Here is a 17813-nt window from a genome sequence, read left to right as displayed (position 1 = left end):
GGGGAGCTTTTACCAAAAAACAAAAAGCATTTAAGTTGACAAACATTTTTTTTTTTGCAAAAGCGCCGCGTTTTCACTTCAATGGAGGTTAGGAAAGGGGCACAGCCACCATCAAAGTGAAAGTGCGGCATGGGGCAGTTTAAAAAAAAAGTTCATATATAGTAAAATAAAACATGCAACTGTGTTCGGCGCCGCAAATAAACCAAAAGCACGGCCGCCATTGTATGAGCGTGGTGTGCTGTGCTATGAAATGAAAAAATTCAAGCGTTGTGGGAGAGTGTGTCCAACAGCAGACAGGCAGGAGTAAACCATTTAAGCAAATAGTGCTCGGAGGCTGTAATTAAAGCCTACTGAGTAACAACAGAAATTAAAGTACACTAGGCATTATTACACTAATACGCTATGGATATGTATAGAACAATGGTATTTAATCACATTGAACCTCCTTGCTTGTAAATCAGCAAATAACTCTACATAAATGTCCATTTTGGACACGAGATTTTAGCAACCTTCCCTGATGTAATGGATGTTTCACAGGGATCATTTTTATATTGAATGCCTCAAGTAAGTTTGATTGACTGCGTCCTTATGTTATATTGGGAATAATTTAATTTCGAGGGATTCAATCTGATGGGTTTCCTCTTGCTTTTCAGGTGCCATCAATCCGCTCTTTGTCCTTTGGAGCCTACGGGCCCATCCACAACGTCAATACAATCCAGTTCAGGGTGGCTTATGGTATTCTCATTTTTAGATTTATTTCACCGCACTTGCGTTTTGTAATTAGAATGTCCAGTATATTGATACTAGGGACTTCTTTGTTGATTTCCCAGGTGCCCCCCTCCCTTTTTTCTGTCCTGAGGAAGACCCCGTCAAAAGGACTCTAGCAGCCTACTCTGTCTATTGGGGGTAGACACGTCGACTGTGTCATTGTTTCATGCCAGTTGGATCAGCAGTGTTTTATCACTGTGATATAACATTCCAAATCATGGCTATGTATTGTTTATTATTGAAATGTGTGGCTGAAATGAGCTGCGTTCCATTGTAAATATTCATGTGATGAATAGAATGTCACAACTTTCCCTTTACACTTTTCTAACCCTCACTTGATGCACAATACCTTCTCCCTTTCCTTTCTCCCCGCAACGTGGGGCACTGTTTTGGTACTAATTTTTAATTCATTTACGTAGAGTTATTTGCTGGTTTACAAACAAGGATGTTCATTGTGATTAAATAACATTGTTCTATACATATCCATAATGTATTAGTGTAATAATGCCTGGTGTACTTTAATTTAGTTTACTGTTAAGTATGGTTTCACTGGGACCATTTCTCTACTGTACTGTTCTCTACCCAGGTCCCAGCGGCTTTATTGGGTTTACCCCTTTTTTGTAACCACTGAGTAACAACACATTTGATGGGGGCGTCCTCATGGGAGGTTTCAAAACGACAAAACACACAAGATGATGGACGGAATGTTGCACAATGGCAAAACATTCACCCCCAGTCACAGATCTGGGTTTAATCCATTGTTATTTTGCTGACTACGCCACCCCAGTTCAGACATGGCCATATGCAAATGAGTCTTGACCCTGTGCCTCATGGGAACAGTCCAGCCCGAAATGCCAAGCCATGTCTTCCCTGGACCGGAATCAAGCATCCTAGGACTGGTTTCGGGGTTTCACCCCTCTTCAGCCAGGATAGCTTGACTCCAGTGGCGTAGTGAGCACGAGACAAGGCAGTACTAAGAAGGGACTACTAAGCCTATTGACCAATTAACAATGGACAATGACACAAGCCAATTAAAAATATGAGTGGCGAGTGGGCGGAGCTTCAAGTTCATACCTTTATACAGCATGCTTCCCAGAGCAGCGCATGTGCTGCTCAGGCTCGACTTAAAAAAACGACACACACACACTTACCCGCATTTTATTTTATTTTTAGTTACCAATCCAACTTGAATCGGTTACCAAAAAAGAAAAAAAAACACACCAGAGTCATTTTGCAGTTGCGTGCTTGCATGGTAGTCGCGCCTACAGAAGGGCACTGGCGGCAGCATCACAGATTTTTCTGTTTTAAACTTTAGTCACGCTGCAAAGTCAGTTGGTCACAAGGGCGAAGCCTACTGGCTTTACCAAAGCTTGTTCTTATTCTCAGCAGGTAAATGCACTGAATGGCTAAAATGATTTCTGTGAAAGGCAGATTTCATACATGCGAACACTAACCAAATGAAACATCATATGCCACAGCATTAATTTCCAGCAAAAGGAAAAGGCCAGTCGTGAAACATGACAGTGGAGGTTGAATCAACTGCTGTGCCTTCAAATCCACTTCTCATATCACAGACCATTTTATCTCCATTAGATTTTGAAATCTAGCTATTCAAATTGCAGAATTCATAGTCAAAAATGTGACAAACATTAGCAGAGGCAACAGGTCTGGCTTGAATTCGGAGTCTGAACTAAAATAATACAAATGCCTATTGCAGGGGAAACAAAACAAATATTGCTTTCTGTACACAACACAGCCATGAGTGACTCATGAATCAATAGACTTTTGAAATGTAAAGAGTCACTTTTGAATTACAATGCATATGAAGTTAGATGATGCAGTAAAACATCACTAGCATAAGGTAAGACACCAATACAGACAGGTGGAGCCAGAGCCCTCTATGCGCAATTTAAAGAATCGCAGACATCTCTACGGTAAAGCCAAACGAAAAAATAAAGCATGTAAACTGAACGTAAATTAATAACCGCTCCAAAAAGAATCATATCATAGAATATTTCATACAAACATATGCCCAACTGGTGAGCACTGTGACAAAAAATATAAGCAAAGCACAACAGGCGGATGCTCCTACTAAAACACTTCATAACAAGAAGTGGCAGCTCACAATTGAATAATGCAATTTTTGAAAATTACATTGCAACATTTTCAAATGCAAAACTTAATAATCCTTCACCTTTCAGGCCAGCAATTATAAGAATAACTGAAGATATACTGAACTATATTAAGATTATCTTATCCAAAATTCCTAACACAGTTTCCAATGGCAAGAACAATCTGCTTGAGTCAACTTTGCCCAGTAGTTTACTGCTAAACACTGGATGTCAAACCCAAACCTTCACCCAACTGGTATGCACAGAAGCTCCACTGCTGAAACAGAGGAAACCACTGTTTAGAACAAGCATTGGCAAAGCCAAAAGGTCTCGCATATGCAAAAGCTATTGGTTTTGTCAATATAGTTTAGCAATGTGGTTTAGCAATGTTGTACACCAAGAGTCGCTGCTGTTCAGCATGGCTAAAGGTTAGTGGGGTAAAGGAGCGTGACGTGGAGTGGAGTGTTGTAAACTGGAATAGAGTTGAAAGTTATGGAGTAGAGCAGAGTGATGTACCGTAAAGTTGAGTGGTTTGCGAGGGGTGAAGTGGAGCGTCATGGAGTTGCATACAGTGATGTGGAGCGTCGTTGAGGGAGTAAAGTGTCATAGAGTGGCAGGGCCTAGAATTGAGTACAGTGTTGTAGAGTGGAATGGCATAGAGCAGAGTAGATTGTCATACAGTGGAGTGGCATAGAGTGTAGAAGTGTGTCATAGAGTGGAGTAAAGTAGCATAGAGGGAGTTGCTTAGAGCGTCTGAGTGGAGTAGTGTCGTAGAATGGCATAGTGTCGTAGAGTGCTATTGAGTGCAGCAGAGCGTCAGTAGAGCTGAGATTAATGTAGCAGAGCATCGTGGAGTGTCGTAGAGTGCAGTGTCCTAAAGTGTAATGGAGTGGCCTAGGGAGAAGTGGACATAAAGTATAGTGGTGCATAGTAGATTGGCGTTTAGTGTAGTGGCATAATGTGCATTGGTTTTAAGTTAAGTGGTGTAGAGTGTATTGCTGTAGAGTGCTGTGACGTAGAGTAGCGTAGAGTGCAGTGAGAGTAGTGCTGAGTAGATTGAAATGGAGTAGTGTGGTGTATAGTAAAGTGGTGCAGGGTAGAGTGGAGTGGTGGAGAGTGCAGTTGCGGAGAGTGCAGTGGCAGAGACACCTACACCTACGAGGCCTCCACTGGCTCCCCGTCGAGAAGAGTGCACCTTCAAACTACTCACCCACGCCTACAAATCCCTCAACAACATCGGAGCAGACTACCTCAATGAGATCCTATCCTTCCACCTACCCAAGAGGAACCTCCGCTCCGCCGACCTCGCCCTGGCAGAGGTCCCCCGTATCCACAGAAAGAGAACTGGCGGGATAGCTTTCTCCTCCATCTCAGTGAAAGCTTGGAACGACCACCCTGTGAACACCAGACGCTCCCCCACCCTGCACACGTTCAGGAAGGACCTCAAAACCTGGCTCTTCGACTGACCCGGAGCCGCCGCCCCCCCTCCCCCAGCGCCTTGAGACCCTCACGGGTGAGTAGCGCGCTATACAAACCCCTGATTGACTGATTGTTTGAGAGAGTGTAGTGGTGAGGCATAGAGTTGAGTGGTGCAGTGGCATAGATTGCAGTCATGCAGAGTAGAATGTCAGAGTGCAGGGTCGTAGAGTGCTGCAGAGAGCTTTGACGTAGAGTACAGTGGTGCAAAGTTGAATAGAATGGCATAGAGTGCAGTGATGTAGAGTACAGGGACTAGAGTGAAATGGGGTAGACTGAGTGAAATATGATGTAGTGGCATAGAGTGCAGTGATATGGCGTAGAATGTTGTAAAGGATAATGGCGTAAACTGCGATGGTACAAAGCTCTGGTGTAGGTGCAGTGTTGTAGGGTGCACTGGTTTTGAGTAACGTGGCGTAGGGTGCACTGGCATAGAGTTGCAGTGGTGTAGAGTGCAGGTTCACAAAGTAGACTGTTTCAGAATAGAGTAGAGTGGTGCAGGGTAGAATATTGTGGTGCAGGGTAGAGTGCAGTGGCGTAGAGCAGAGTGGCGCAGCATTGGTTGCAGAGGAGTGGACTGGTGAAAAGGGGAATAGAGTGGCAAAGAGTGCAGTGGCGTAGAGTAGGTTGTTTCAGAGTAGAGTGAAGTGGTATAGAAGGGAGTGGTGCAGGGTAGAGGGGAGTGGTGCAGGGTAAAGTGGTGCGGGATAGAGTAATGGCGTAGAGTACATTTGAGCAGAGCGTGCAGAGTGGATTGGCCTAGGCTGAAGTGGTGTAGAGTGCAGTATTGAAGGGTGCAGTAGGGCATAGTAGAGTAGAGCGCACTGGCATAGAGTAGAGCGGTGCAGAATAGAGTAGAGAGGGGAAGAGGGAAATTGCATAGTGTGGATCAGAGGAGAGTTCAGTGGCAGAGTGTGCAGTACTGCAGCGCAGAGTGTCAAAGTGGTGTAGAGTTTAGTGGAGTACAGTGCAGTGGTGCAGGGTGGATAATCACAGAGTGCGCTGTCTGTGAGGCTGCGACCTAAAAACCTTTTGGCATCCCACATTCACACTCCGACTTCAAATCCCTAAAATAAACCCACATCAACACGTATGGGGTATCACACAAACCAAAGGTCAACCTCCATCTCCACTCCTGCCTTTTTTAACAATGAATGTGCACACAGCCTACTCAATGGTATGCCTGACATCACGTTAATCTCTATGGAAAAGCCAGCATACTTGACAAAAACTCAACTCGAAATCCAGAAACATAACAATGAAAAAAAAATACAATAAACAAGCCCTCGGAGTGTGCAAATCAAGATTCTAGAACAATCTACTCCTGGATCTTAGACAGTCTCTGCTTTCTGCTAACCAAGGATATGAAATCGAACTATTAGGCTAATTCTTCTTGTGGCGCATCGAAATAGATCCACAATAATGTACCATGGAACTTAAATTATCAGCAGACGATGCAATTGCAGTACAATGTAAATTTACATTTTACCAAATCTCATTTACAGGTTCAACTGTTCTCCACATTCTGTCTCCATGCTATGTACTCACTCCCTGGTGATACGTAGAGTGCTTGGTTCCCTCCGTTCCTATGAGTGTTTTAGAAGTACCTTAAACTAAAAATAAATAAACGAAGAAAAAAAATACTGAATATTGAATTGTGCACATATATACTTTATGTAACCGTAACACACATGCAGCCAATGCACTGCTGTCTATTCCAAGCATGCAAAAAATGTCCCTCCTAACGTTGCTTTCCATGCCACCTTTGCCCACAGATCCGGTCGCATCACTTTTACAACTTCGCACAAATAGTCCCTTTCGTGTTTTGTTAAGGCTAGCAGCACCATGCACCCCCCCCCCCCCCCGGCTTCGACTCCACAGGGTTCGATAACACCAGTCTCAAGAAAGTAAATGCATTCATGGCCGAAATGCCTGTGCCAAGCACGCACTCAGTTACCATTGCTGGCTGCACCACACATGCATCTTTTGGCCTTCTGCCGATCTGACTGTACTACGCTGTACCACTCAAACGCCACCTCGAAATGTTCTCTGTGCCAGGTGTACTACTTGTCGCCGAAGCCATGCACATGCAATAAGCATAATACCCTAACCTGCACGCACCCTTTGCCAGTCACAATATACCAAAGATTATATATACCCTTTCTACTTCTATTATGTATTTACAATTGCACCGCTGACTCCGCAGTGCACCATATCCGTTTCTGCTGGCCCTTGCCCTGCTAAATGCACAAGTATCCAACCTTTGTACCATTAACTGTGTCATGCTTGCGCCCTCCCATCGGCAAACTTGCCAACCGTGGAATAATTTCAACAATGTGGACACGTATCAGATTTACAGGGGTGGGACAGAGCAAAGAGCACAGCGAGTCGACTGAAAACCTCAGTGGATGGGGGATGGGGATATTCAGAGGGACTAAAACAGTGAATTTTACGGGCTGCAGTTCTAGTGACCACACCGTCATCCGCTTCAGTCAACACGCATACACAGACATCACCCAAAGATTACACTGACACTTTATTTGTGGGTGAAGAACTGCTGCAGGTTTATTTCATACAACACAGTATGATAACAGCTACCAAATGGCAAAGAGCATCCTTAAAGACCGAAGTCCAACCAGCAACATTCAAAGAACCCGCAGCGCTTCAAACAGTTAGGGCAGACAACTGACCAGAGTCCCCCAAGGGCATTAACACATCCCGACCTACAAATGCCCAGGAGTACAACGCATCACATATAACCTAAACAGAACGCTTAACGATCGCCCCTACGTAAACAACATTCTCTAAACGGGGTGGCCGGTATTTATCAGAGACCCCGACACGTGGAGGGAGAAGACGTTCTTGGCTATACCAGTTTAGAAAGGATTACCGGGAAACTAGAGACTACCGATGCGTACCACGTCTAAGGCACGTCATTCCGCTCTCCGAACCGAGCCGCCGCAGGGAAAAGGGGGGGGGGGGCGCAAGGGGGCACCGTGTTACAGCTCCCTGTCTTAACTTATTTAAATACACCTCCCCCGCCCCTGCTCACCACAAAGACCAAGGACCCCCAACCCTTACCTCCATGTGCTCCAACGCACCAACACCGAAAGCATCTGAGCGGGGAATCCCACCGCAACTAAAGATCACCACGAGATGCTCTACTCCCGAGGCCCTGCTCTCTCCACTCTGCAAAGCTCACGATTCAGACCAGCTGTCCTACGACCATCGGCGGTCCCAGATCGTCAACAACACCGTCGCAAATAAAGCCGGACCCGACGACGACACACCGCAAGATAAGGGAGACCTCGCCAGTCGACGGCTGCTTCAGACCACAGCTGAGCGGTGCAAACAAGAGGACAATGCGTGCGGCCAGGAGGAGCGGCACAGGAACGCGTGTCCAGGCTGGGTCCGGCGCGCAGGAGACAGAGGAGGAACTGGGCGAGAGAGCCCACTAAGTAGGGAGTAAGCCGCGCCCCCCCAGCCCGCCCCCAGCTCCACGCGATAGGGGGTTTTCCCAAGTGGGCGTAGGCCTCGCGCGCGAGGCAGCAAGGGGGGGGGGGAAGGCTCCGACGGGCGGCCACTAGAATGCTGCCCTGCTGATGTCCCACTGCTTGGGACGCGGGCAGCGGCATTCACACTTGGGCGCAGTACCCCGAGGCATTATTTCACCACAACAGCACACCATGCAATTACCAATCAGAAAGAATGGATCCCAAAATAAACAAGAGACTGCACCTCGTAGTTTCATATGACTTAAATCACTCTTCTAACAGCCAGTAAAATGCCTTCTTTTCCTTGTGCTGCAATTTGATAAAAAGTGAACATTGTATAACTGCTGGAGTCTGATCTCTCAGATCAGAGCGTGAAACAAAAATCCGGCAAGATTACCATTTTTAAGCACTCAAAGGGTGAATACTGTTCTATCGTGTCTATAATTTGAGACAGTTTTAATAGTAAATGAGCGCAAACTTATTATAGTAATGTAATTTAAGTCTGTTTTGCTAATTAACGGGTCGCACACCTTAGGAATGGAGGAAAGCCGAGTAAGTGCCCATCTGACTCTCAGCTGGAGAACAACTAGGACCAAAAGCTTTCTTCCATGTTTAAGACCATGCCTGCAGTTCCGACCAAAGGCTTTCTTCCATGTTTAAGACAATGCCTGCAGTTCCGACCAAAGGCTTTCTTCCATGTTTAAGACAATGCCTGCTGTTCCCCGACAACACAAGTACCTCACCTAGTCTTCATGGTGTGAACCAGTGTCTTTATTGTAATCCCCTGTGAAAAATATAGATTCAGTGTGACACGGAGGCATCATCTGAGCTAGCAGGTCTGCAGCATAGTCCTGGCAAATGTGCCAATTAGGAACTATCTGCTTTGCTGCTTTTTACATGCATGTTTCTTTTACCATTCTTGGAGAATTAGACAACAAAATGGGATGTGTGGATTGCTTGACTTAATCTCAGCCACCGTAAATTACTTTGGGTCACAATCTAAGCATCATTTTTTTTACCCAACATGCCACCTCAGACAGGAACCAGCAAAGGATAAACCAGCCTAAGTCCTAGTCCAGCCTCAACGACTAGGCCCTTTCTGAAAGGGGACATAAGGAACTCCAGACTGGTTTCTGCCTTTTGGTCTTCCTCAGTGGGGTGCAACTTGTGCAAAATAACACAGCGAGCATAGGACCCTTGTCTCAGCATACCCATTGCACGCACTGCGGAAAACAAAAATGTGATTGGTAGATTCCTTTATTAATCTCAGCCACTGGTAATTATTAGGCCCCTTTTTGCCCACCATACCACCTCAGACAGGCACCAGCCGTATGCAAATCAGTCTTGGTCTGGCTCTTATATGCGACAGTCCAGTCAGAACAGCTAGACCAGGTCACCTTTGAATGGGAACACAAGCAAACCCAGACCGGTTTCGTCCAATTTTGGCATTGTGAGTAGGGTGCAACTTGAGTCCTAGAGTGCACAAGACAGCCGTCTGTCTGAACACACCCATACAACGGATATGCCCAGATGTGTGCCAAGTGCTCATGTTCACTGTGTCACAAGACTTTGTTGTTAGTCTCAGTATTAGACATGCACACCTTTCCACTGCTGTCCATGCCACAGAAGCACTTTTTTCCAAAACTTGATTTATTGGCTCATTCTGTCCTGCACTTTTACTCTACTGACCTTCCTGATATTTGCAACAATACCATGCTCTGTTGTCCTTTCCTTGCTGATTGTTCTTGTACACTGGTTTGAGCAAAGTAAAGCCTGGGAATATATATGTGGGTGAAGTGAAGACTATAGTTTCATGTAAGCTTCTACATCAATGTCTGCATTTTCAACCATACTGCTGAATGCAAGGCCGGACTGGCTGTACTGGGAATCGGGCGTTTCCCCGGGAGGCTGGAAGAGGGAGTGGCGTTTAGTTAATGGAGTCCGGTTTTGTAACAGTGCTGCAGTATTAGAAGCAGCATAGAGCAAATATCGTGCATGGGAGTTGGCAGGATCAAGATGGCATGCATGAATCTTATGTTATTAGGGTTCACTTTGGCCAAGAGAGATATCGCCAGAGCCTGGAAGGCTCCGAGGGAGCCCTCAGTATCTGCGTGGAAAAATGGCATGGATTTCTGTATGGGTCTGGAGATTCCCATCTTTGTGGCAAGGGGGTGCCCGCTTAAGCATTATAAAATATGGAAGCGATGGGCAGAGTACCGTGGCTTAGAGCTGGAACCTGTTTCCGTAGCCAGGTCCCCCGACCTGGCTTCCCTCCCACTCTAGTCAACATGTAATATTGCCTCTTGGGTACTGTTGAATCATGCCTAGGTAGACAAGACTGTTTTCTTGTGGTGGTGCTCTGGGGTAGGTGTGAGTGCGGTGGGGGGTGGGTTTCTGGGGTTTTTGTTTTGTTTCTTTTTGCTAATATTTTAAATGCATTGCTCTTCAGTTGTCCTATTGAAATCGTCAAAGTCAATTCAATGTACATTCTGTATGCACGAGTTGCTGGGTTACAGTGCTCTGCGCAATATTTGTTATTTGACAAATAAAATCTGTTCTTAAAAAAACAAGATGGCATGCATGAGACTATAAGTGACAGACTTTCATGGGTCAATGAGTAGAGTACATATATGTAACGCTCATAACTGCCGTTATGGGTACGATATCACATGGGGCATCTTCAATCAGTCTTTGCTTTCTAATGACTAGAACTTTACATATTATTTTAATCCCCATGCTTACAATGTAAAATGAATCTACAAGTCCTAAAATGCAGTGTAATGGTAAATAAAAAGCCGGACCTTTCAAATGACCTCACGGATGATGTGGGGGGCGTTGCTCTAGATCGAACTTAGTGTTCTCAAATATATTTTTCAGATACCCGCCTTCCTTTAAATCGCGCCTCATTCACTCAGAAATACAAAACGTAAAGCGTCATAGAACATGCCAGGACGATATCCCGACATAAATTATTTTTTCATGTAAAACTACCTAAACTTTCTGGTGCAGATGTTAAATACAAGTCTAGCGTCGTGCCAAGCGCTCAATGCTCAGTACTCACAGCAAAACTATTTAAAGACTCCTCTTACGGCGCCTGCTTGGTCTTCAGGTAGGGCATCACCTCGAAGCAAAATGCTCTATTCCCGAGTACTACTTCAGATCACACTATGCACAATCGTATTCAGAAGCAATAATCCCCATAGTCACCGGGCTGCCAGCTATAAAGGCAAACAGAAGACGAGGAAAAAACAGGTCCCTTCTACATACCCGAATAATGCGGCCATCTTGGAATGCCCTCGTTTCGTAAACGTTATGATTGTTTTCAGAAACCTTTTAGATTTTTAAAGCAGTATGAATTTCTAACTGGAAGATCTGATATTTTCCTTCAAACACAAAAAAAATATGTACAATACCAAAAATAATGATACGTTTACATTTTTAAATCAAATACGAATTACTTTCTGACGTGTATAAAGTCAAAAAAAGCAAAATCCATACTACTGAACTTTTAAAAACGAATAGGGATAATAAAAGTTTCGATAGCAATAACAAATGGAGGACTTGTCCTTCAAAGATGGTGCCAGCGCGCTGTGAATTGATAACCAATACGGGCAGGACTTTACTCCTTAATCTAATTCTCTAGTCTTTTACAATAAATATCATGCGTTTTATATTTGCGAAGCTGCGGGGCATAGGGCAAGACTGTCGGTGCTTTTAGTGTTTACATTAGAATACAAATACGACTTTCTGCCCGGGAAACGCTGCTGCTAGTGGCACAACCAAACCACATTCGTGATTTTTATCATCTGATGTGATATTTTTTCATTGTGGTATAATGGAAGTTGCAGGTGCTTCTGTTGTTTGTTTGGAAGCCGGTCATTTCGTGAGCATTGCAACTTCACGCAGAAGATGCTTCAGAGCTAAGTGCGTTTCTAGCCATATTATTCCAAGTAGCATGTTACAAATACAACTATGCCAAATTTACTAGATCCGTGCGCGACTAGCTTCTGCAGTCCATTTTTAGGTCTCGCCTGAGACAGCGCTTTAGCGCTGCTCTGGCGAGACTTATAGTAAGCGAGTTTTGGAAGTGCAAACAGTGCTTTTCAGGCCTCCAAATACAGTGCATGTGCGCCGGCCGCGCGCACCATTTGGCAGCCTGAAAAGCACTGCCTGATCACTTCGCGGCCCCTTTGATGTCCGTCAGTGAGCCGCGCGGCCACTGAGGACTTCAAAGTGCACACCATTTGCACTGTGCCCGCCCCCACTCCCCCCTCCCACTCCCTCCTCGTCAACTTCAGTGCGCGCTTGTCTAAGGTAAACTTTGGCCTCAGGGCTTCTCCTTTGTTCTTCACCCTCCCGCCCCCCGCCCCTCCCCCCCAAATGTTCCACTTCACTCAGTCTCCTCCTCCTGTCTCCTGATTTCTCACTTGTTCTTTTTAGGTAAACGGCATCGAAGCATTCCTTCCCCCATAGACATCACTTGGTCAAAGTGCACCCGGATCACTATTTATTTTGTATTCCCTTTACGCTCCACCCTTCTGCGCCTTAATCTGTTTTGTCAAGCAGCAAATGTGAAACTTAAAAATTCGGACTGTAACATCTCCGATCAGCATTTCCGTTCGAGATACAAATACATAAAAAAAACACACTGACGCCCCTTCGCTCTTTAACTCTTAGACAATATTTTTTTTAAACTACTTAAAACTGGAGCATTCTCTTGGATGGGACACCGTCTGTGCCAGTGGTATAATTACGCATTTCTAAGGCTCCTGCTTAATAGACAGTCTGACAAGTTAGACGCAAGAAAAACAACCCCTCCCCCCACCAAAGGAACAAATCCGTTTTGTTCTCAGTTGGGAAAACCCGCTATGTCGGAAGAGGCAAGCATGGCATAGTCGTAGAACCATGCATGGCGCTCAGGAGACTGTCCGAGCTGCGTACCCAGGTGTCAAATTATGTTATGTACGGGTGTGCCGTTTGTTAGGTACTTTTTTCAAAAATAGTTTGCCAATTATTACAATAATGAAGTTTCAGAGAAAATGATAAACATTTCCACCGTTCACTCACTGCGCTACTTTCCGCATTATGGATGTAATGGCTGCAATGACACTTAAAGGGTTTTAAACAAGAAACCACCGTCGATTTTACCATATACATAAAATATAAATCCGTAGGAAACTTTAGCTAGTTTGTTGTCCGCTCCCCTTTTCTGCCATAGAAAATGATTAAATTCATTCTTATATGTATTTTAAAAGACGAGGAGCGGTTATGTGAGACCCGATTCACGTGAAAACTCCTGGCCGGCCTGATGCGTACGTAGACTTGTTGTTCCTATCCCTCTCTTTTGGGTTCTCCTCTTGCCCCACGCCCTGCCTTCCTCTGTGCTCTTTCCCCGTCTGCATTGCATGCCTTTTTTCGGTATCAGTCATGCTCCACTTCTGCCCTTTCCGTATGTTTTCCTGTCCGTCTTCTGGTCTGTTTTTTCCCTGTCCCTGGTGATCCTTTTCCCTGCCTGTCTCCTTGCCGCTATCTTGTCTTTACATGGCTGTTGACTGTTCCTGCTGTCTGTTGTCTCTTTGTACGGCACACACAGCCTGCTGCTTTACTTGTCCCCCTGTCTCTGCCTGCCACTATCCATCTGTCTCCTTTCCTGTCACTGCCTCCCTCCATGCGCTCTTCTGCTCTTCCTGTCTATTGTCTCCCTTTCACGTCCATTTGTCTCCCACCCTGCTTCTGTCGCTCTCCTATTGTCTCTTTTCATGGTGTTGATTGCTTGGCGTGGATTTCTTCTTAACTTGCTCTATTCACAATGCTTGTATTCCCCTATCTCATTTTATCTGTTTGAATGCATCTCCCATCCATCTTTCGCTCCTTGCGCTGTCGGCCCCTTGCGCTGTCGGCCCCATTCCTCTCTTTCGATCTCTCATCCCATCCCTGTCTTATCGTGTGCCTGTCGGTGATCTGATGCCTGCCTCTCTGCTCCACTGTCTCATCCTCTGGCTGCTTATAGTGGATGTCTCTCTTCTTCCCTGCTGCACGCCGCACACTACCGCACGCCACACACTGCTGCGCACACTGCTGCATTACACACTGCTGCATTACACACTGCTGCATTACACACTGCTGCACGCCGCACACTGCAGCACGCCGCACACTGCAGCACGCCGCACACTGCTGCACGCCGCACACTGCTACATGAAACACTGCTGCACGCCACACACTGCTGCACGCCGCACACTGCTGCACGCTGCACACTGCTGCACGCCGCACACTGCTGCACGCCGCACACTGCTACACAAAACACTGCTGCACGCCACACACTGCTGCACGCCACACACTGCTGCACGCCGCACACTGCTGCACGAAACACTGCTGCACGCCACACACTGCTGCACGGCACACACTGCTGCACGGCACACACTGCTGCACACTGCTGCATTACTCACTGCTGCATGCTGCACGACACAGCTGCACGCAGCACACTGCTGCACGCCACACAGTGCTGCACGCCGCACACTGCTGCACGCCGCACACTGCTGCACGCCGCACACTGCTGCACGCCACACAGTGCTGCATGCCTCACACTGCTACACGAAATACTGCTTCACGCCACACACTGCTGCACACCACACACTGCTGCACGCCACACACTGCTGCACGCCGCACACTGCTGCACGCCGCACACTGCTGCACCCCACACACTGCTGCACGCCGCACACTGCTGCACGCCGCACACTGCTGCACTCCACACACTGCTTTTATGCGAATTTATGCTACTGACATTGTAAATGACAATGCCTTTTATTTGTTTTAAAACCAAAACATAAATAAAAGGCATTGTAATTTTACAATGCCAATAGCTCAAACTCTTATAAATGCGAGACCTATTGCATTGCAAATGCTTGTTAAATTTGAATTCTGTAGTTTGCTTTATTCCATTAAAAAAACGTGACTTAAGGAAAGGCCTAAAGTATTATTACAAATTGGTAGGTAACTGGCAGGGGAGAATGTAAACAGTGATCAGACATAACCATTTGTAGCATACATGCCAAGTGTTCCATGTCCATGCGTGATTATCTACCCGAGGCAAGGTTTTTTAATTCACATTTTGAGACTTAAAGTCCTGATTTATAATTGGGTAATCAAAAACCCCTGTTTAAGCATGGGTAAGAATTACGCATATGAAGGTATTTAACGCATCCAATAATTATCAGATGTGTTTAATAGCTCAACCTTAAATACATTTTGGCAGGTCAGATCTGCCAAAATATATCAGGGGAAAGCATATGGTAGGTATTTACCGTGTCATGTGGATTTTGGTGCGCTAAACACCAAAATCTGCATAATATTCCTCAATAACTTGTAATATGTGTTATTTATCTCACCCAATAAATAACGTACCCTGCGGTATCATTACTAAACAGGTGCAATAAATAGCACCTGAACTCGTAATCAGGCCCTATGGGCCCCAGAATGCAAAGAAAAACAGTTAAAACAAAGGGACATATTAACAAGGAACAGGGAACATTAACACTAAGGGCTCTTAGGGTTAATTTTTTTAACGCCCGCTATCGCTGTATAATATCGCCTGGTTATCGCGTTATTAACAACGCTAACCGCCTAGGCGATAAAAAATCCAGCGATAGCGGCATTTTGTGAGGTTATCGCTGGTAATGCAGCGATAAAACTACAAGGATAGGGATATCCTTATTGATAGCCCATGGTGGACTTAGCCATGTAATCCACCTCCCATTGGATTACATGGCTACGTCTGAAAATTAGCAGACGTAAAAAAGCAGCGTTAACCGTGGTTAGAGCTGCTTTTTTTGTCTCTAACAGGGTTAGCGTGAAGCTTGATAATAGGAGAAATGTCGCTTAGCGACATTTCTCCTAATATTTTGCTCTGGAACGCCCACTTTGCATCTCATTAGAGATGCAAAGGGAAGCTTAGTGAAAAAGGGTGCCAACATGCGATTTTGCATGTTAGCACCCTGTTGTTGATAGGGCGATATTTTTATCTCCGCTTCTTTGGCTTTTAAAGCCAAAAAAGTGGAGATAAAGCCCTTGTTAATATGCCCCAAAGTTAGTTTGTTGGAGGCTGTAAAAATGTAATCGCTGATGCTTTCACTTGCTGCAAGGTCGACGACTTCAGGTGATTGGTGCTGACTTCAGAGGAAATTACACCCTTCCCACCTTCGGAATGTGACGGCACTACGCACCGTCACAAAGCAGTCTTTGAATATCTTTTAAACAGGTAGAGGGGACTACAGGGCTTGGCTTTTTAAGTACATGGACCACAAGGCAGTGGCTTACAGAGGCTACAGCAGAATTTATTTTATAGGTCAGAGAAAACGGTAAGTGGAAGTCTTGGGTGGGTCTAAAGCTAGCAGCTCAGCACTTCATGGCTAAGACTAGGAATAGTGGTGATGTAGTGCTTTTTCCTCAACCTTCAATCTAAAGCATTATTGACTGATGAACCGGGAGCTGTGTTAATCTCCTTTGGGATTTTATTGCTCCACAAATGGACTTGGTCAACATGTAAATTCAATATCAAATAACATTTCAGAATTAAATGTAAAGCACATTAGGCTTCACAATTTGTTTGTTGATTCACAATAAAGACTGACAAGTATTACAAACTAAAACCATGAAGGTTCATTAAAAGTTTAAAGGCATTACAGAAAGCAAAATCAATGGCAAAGTGTCAATTAATCATCTGACATATAAAACATATAAGATGAAGCTGAGAATGAACTGCAACTCACGAAACAGCAAAACAGAGTATAATGCAGATAAGTAGATAGGTTACAAACAGAGATGAGTACAAAAGAAGTGTCGCCTACTAAAATCAGGGGAAATAAATCAACTCCGAATTCAAACCTACAGAGTGTTGTGTTCTAAACATCAGGGGAGATTGAACCCATCACCCTCTGGGCAACTCATTAAATAGCAGAAAATAGTATAATGCAGCTCAGTAAATAGGTCACAAATCAGAGATCAATCAACAATAGTGTCATCTGCTAAATGTCAGGTAAAAGAGAATGCCTCAGAAATCAAACTGTCAGAGTGTCGTCTTCTAGAGATCAGGGAAGAATGAATCCAACTACCTCTGGGTGAAGGTCATTTTATAGGTTAAAATGAAGTCAACCTCATAAATGTTGGTGTGAATGTGCAAAGGCCCAAAATCCCAGCGAATATTAATACAGAAAGAACAATACATTTTGAAATCAAATTTGTCAGAACTGTCCCACAGGCTTTTACAGTGCCATTCCCATCCCTGGTGCTCCTGTGACCCCTTATAGTTAGTACACATTCTTATTACAAGTTAAGGTAATGTTCTCATGAGAAAGTACATTGCGGTCCCTATAGGTGAGGCCTTAAGAAATCATTCACTTTGTTAACACAACATTGAAGCTTGAAATTGAAGCATCATGTTGTACATGAAAGAATGACATTGTATTTCATAAAAGAGTTTCTACTGAGTGATGAGTGCATGATCAGGAAAGACAGAAAGATGACTGCGTGTGTGAATAAGATGGCAACAGTCAGTAACAACCATTTTGAAATGGAGGCCCACATTATTTATGTTAAAATAAACACAGGTACTTTGTAAATATCTCAAATTCATTATGTTAATTACACCATGTTTATACAATTATGCTTTTCATTAAAAACCGTGTCACCAGGAGTGAATCACCCACTGGGTTCTTAATCAAGAACATGATGATAGGTTGGGGCAGGTGGAAAAAGGCTATCCCGGACGGATGGGAAGGGATTTCGCTGATGACCTTGGAAGCAACAATGCTGAGACTGTGAACACCCCACTATGAGGCTTCTTTATTTCAGTGGTTTTTTTTTTGTTATCACATTTTTTGGGGTGCTGAGGTTAAGTGATGTCACAGTGCCCAGGATTTATGAGCGAGGGCAGGGTTGTTGAGAAGGATCTATATTGGGGGGAGGAAGA

At 44.8% G+C, this 17813-nt stretch overlaps 1 protein-coding gene across 2 annotated transcripts in view; it reads right to left on the bottom strand.

The window, feature by feature from the left end:
- The window catches only part of PRXL2A (peroxiredoxin like 2A), a 228329-nt gene extending 217261 nt beyond the window's left edge, over positions 1 to 11068 (bottom strand). The window contains exon 1 of one of the 2 annotated variants that reach the window (XM_085608105.1): positions 10911 to 11068. The gene's annotated coding sequence lies outside the window, so the exon portion shown is untranslated. The remainder of the gene's footprint in view (positions 1 to 10910) is intronic. The other variant, XM_085608113.1, reaches the window with a different exon arrangement.
- Between the last annotated feature and the right edge of the window lie 6745 nt (positions 11069 to 17813).

Source organism: Triturus cristatus, chromosome 1_2 (genome assembly GCF_964204655.1).
Source record: "Triturus cristatus chromosome 1_2, aTriCri1.1, whole genome shotgun sequence".
NCBI lineage: Eukaryota > Metazoa > Chordata > Amphibia > Caudata > Salamandridae > Triturus > Triturus cristatus.
The sequence above is the reverse complement of the archived record's forward strand: the minus strand, read 5'-3'. Positions and strand labels throughout refer to the sequence as shown.